Genomic DNA, 3,378 nt, shown 5'->3' with positions numbered 1-3,378 from the left:
CGCGGCCCCGGCCGGCCGGCGCCCTGGGGCTCCGTCCGTTGCGCCTGGGCCACGCCCCGACGGGCAACCCGCGCCCGCCCCGCTAACCAACCACTCCATTGGCTAGTTGGGCCACTTCCAGCGGGGCCCCACAGCCCCTTTTCTTAAAAAAGGTGCTTTAAATAAATAAATAATTAAATTAATTAATCCGTTAAAAACACTAATTAAGATTAATTAGTCTGCTAATTAAACTATGTTAATTTTGTAGTTAGCAAAGCACTATATGACAGGAGGGCCCCACCCTCCTGTTGACCAATCAATAGTTGACTGGTCAACCGCACTAGTAGAAAAAGGGTCAAATGTGAAGCACATTAGTGCCGGTTTGAATTTGAGCCGGCACTAATGTGACCATTAGTGCCGGTTCCAACGGCTAGGCGGGCGGGCATCATTAGTACCGGTTCGTGGGCAACCTTTACTACCGGTTCATGCCACGAACCGGTACTAATGAGGCTGTGTCAGGCTATGGTCAGGCTGGGGCCCCCACAAAGACCTTTAGTACCGGTTCATGGCATGAACCGGTACTAGAGTTTCTTAGTAAGCTGATTTTTAGTCCCACCTCGCCAAGAGAGAGGCAGTATGAGCGTTTTATAAGCCGTAAGTGTAGAGACAATGACGAAGAGGCGCAATGCTCACCTGCACGTTGCTTAACTTCAAGCCTTTCAGAATAGCATAGATTGCACTGAGCCATGTGAAGTGCAGTCTACACTATTCCGAAAGGCTTGAAGCAAATTAACCAGCATTGCACCTCTTTTTTATTTTTAATAACTTATTTGAACTCCGGACTTCTTGTGTTTCAAAGCGGCATCATCAATTTCCAACACGTTCTGACATCATTTGCTGTTTTTCAGTCATTTACCGAATTGTTTAGAGAGCTAAATGACCGTGAAATTAAAAATCACTATAAAATGAACTGTGAAAATGTTGAAATTTGGCATGGTATCATCATTTCACCCGTATAGCATGTGCGAAAGAGTAGAGAGGGTCACAGCAAAAACTAGATGCACTTCGTGTAAAAACTGGACAATGTCTTTCGGAGTATCAGGGTTTCGGACGAGAACTCATCTGTTACACGGGGCACTTCAATGTTTTTTATACTTATTTGAACTCTAGACTTCTTTTGCGTTCAGTATGCAGCATTCAAACCGGCGTCATCAATTTTCAACATGTTCTGACATCATTTCCTGTTTTCAGTCATTTACCGAATTATTTAGAGAGCTAAATGGCCGTGAAATTGAAAATCACTACAAAATGAACTGTGAAAATGTTGAAATTTGGCATGGTATCATCATTTCACCCGCATAGCATGTGCGAAAGAGTAGAGAGGGTCACGGCAAAAACTGGACGCACTTCGTGTACAACCTGGACAATGTCTTTCGGAGTATCAGGGTTTCGGACAAGAACTCATCTGTTACACGGGCAATTCAATGTTTTTATACTTATTTGAACTCTTGACTTCTTTTGCGTTCAGTATGCAGCATTCAAAGTGTTTTTATACTCATTCAATGTTTTTATACTCATATTGGCAATTCAGATTGTACACACAAAGATCATTGATGATCAAAGTATTTTTGATGTATAAGATCATATTGACAATTCAGACTGTAAAGAAATATAAGATCATGATCTAAATGCTCTTATATTTTTTGCGTTCAGTATGCACCATTCAAAGCGACGCCATCAACTTTCAACCGTTTATGCCTTCATTTGCTATTTTTCATGCATTTAATGATTTGTTTTGAGAACTAAATGACCTGGAAATTGAAAATCAATACAAATGAACTCTGAAAAAGTTGAAACTTGGCATGGTATCATCATTTCACCCACATATCATGTTCAAAAAAGTAGAGAGGGTTACGGCAAAAACTGGATGCACTTTGTTTACAAATTGGACAATCTCTTTCGAAGTATTCGGGTTTCTGACGAAATTAAACTCATCTGTTACAAAGGCATTTCATTTTTTTAAACTTATTACAACTCCAGAATTTTTGTGCATTCAGTATGCACCATTCAACTGCTAGGCGGGAGGAGCTCTTTAGTACCAGTTCCAACTGCTAGGCGGGATGAGCTCTTTAGTATCGGTTCGTGGCGAACCTTTAGCACCGGTTCGTGCCACGAACTGGTACTAATGAGGTTGTGTCAGGTAAGGCTGGGGCCCCACGAGCACCTTTAGTACCGGTTCATGGCATGAACCAGTACTACAGTTTCTTAGTAAGCTGTTTTTTAGTCCCACCTCGCGAAGAGACAGGGACTAGGAGCGGTTTATAAGCCCTGAGTGCACAGACGATGAAGAAGAGGCTCAATTCTCATGTTGCTTAGCTTCAAGCCTTGAGGAATATGGTAGACTGCACGGAGCTATGTGCAGTGCAGTTTACACTATTCCGAAAGGCTTGAAGCTAACTAACGAGTATTGCACCTCTTTTTTATTTTTAATAACTTATTACAACTCCGGACTTCTTCTGTTATGGCAAAAACTAGTTGCACTTCGGCATTTCATTTTTTTAAACTTTGGTTATAACTCCAGACTTTGACCATCAAGTTTTAACCATCAACTTGGCATGGTATATAAAAATAAATGAATAGAAAAAAAATAAAGCAGAAAAAAAAAACTATAGCAGAAAAGAAAAAACTATATAAAAAAACTACTCAGAAATAAATAGAAGAAAATAAATATAGTAGAAAAGAAAAAAAAACTACTCAAAAATAAATAGAAGAAAAAATAAAGCAGAAAAGAAAAAAATTATATTTTCTATTTTTCATAGAAGAAATAAATAAAAGAAAATAAATATAACAGAAAAGAAAAAACTATACAAAAAACTACGCAGAAATAAATAGAAGAAAATAAAGAAGAAAAGAAAAAAACTATAAAAAAATTGGGGCGCTGCCCTGTGGGCCTGCTAGGCCACGGGCGTGCAATTACAGGCCCTAAAGGCCCAGCAGACTCACAGGGCAGCGCGCAGAAGTTAGGCTCACAAGCCTGCTATATAGAGGAGTTCAAATAGGCAGCTGTGGCTGGGTTTATAAACCAGTGTGGCTGCCCTTCGCCCGGCGAGGTGGGACCAAACTTTGTGCACCGCGGAGTGGCAGCGCTAGGCCTTTAGTACCGGTTGGAGCCACCAACCGGTACTAAAGGTACTAAAGGTCGGGCCTTTAGTACCGGTTGGTGGCTCCAACCGGTACTAAAGGCCCATCCTATATATATAGCACTTACGAAAATTTCAGTTTTCATCCCCCACTTCGTCTCCAACCGCGCGCGCCGCTCAATCCCGTCGTCGCCGTGTCGCCACTCGTCGCCCGCCGTCTGTCGTTGTCGCCCGTCGCCCGCCGCCGTCTGTCGTCGTC

The sequence above is a fragment of the Triticum dicoccoides genome, chromosome 7A (assembly GCF_002162155.2).
Source record: "Triticum dicoccoides isolate Atlit2015 ecotype Zavitan chromosome 7A, WEW_v2.0, whole genome shotgun sequence".
NCBI lineage: Eukaryota > Viridiplantae > Streptophyta > Magnoliopsida > Poales > Poaceae > Triticum > Triticum dicoccoides.
The sequence above is the reverse complement of the archived record's forward strand: the minus strand, read 5'-3'. Positions refer to the sequence as shown.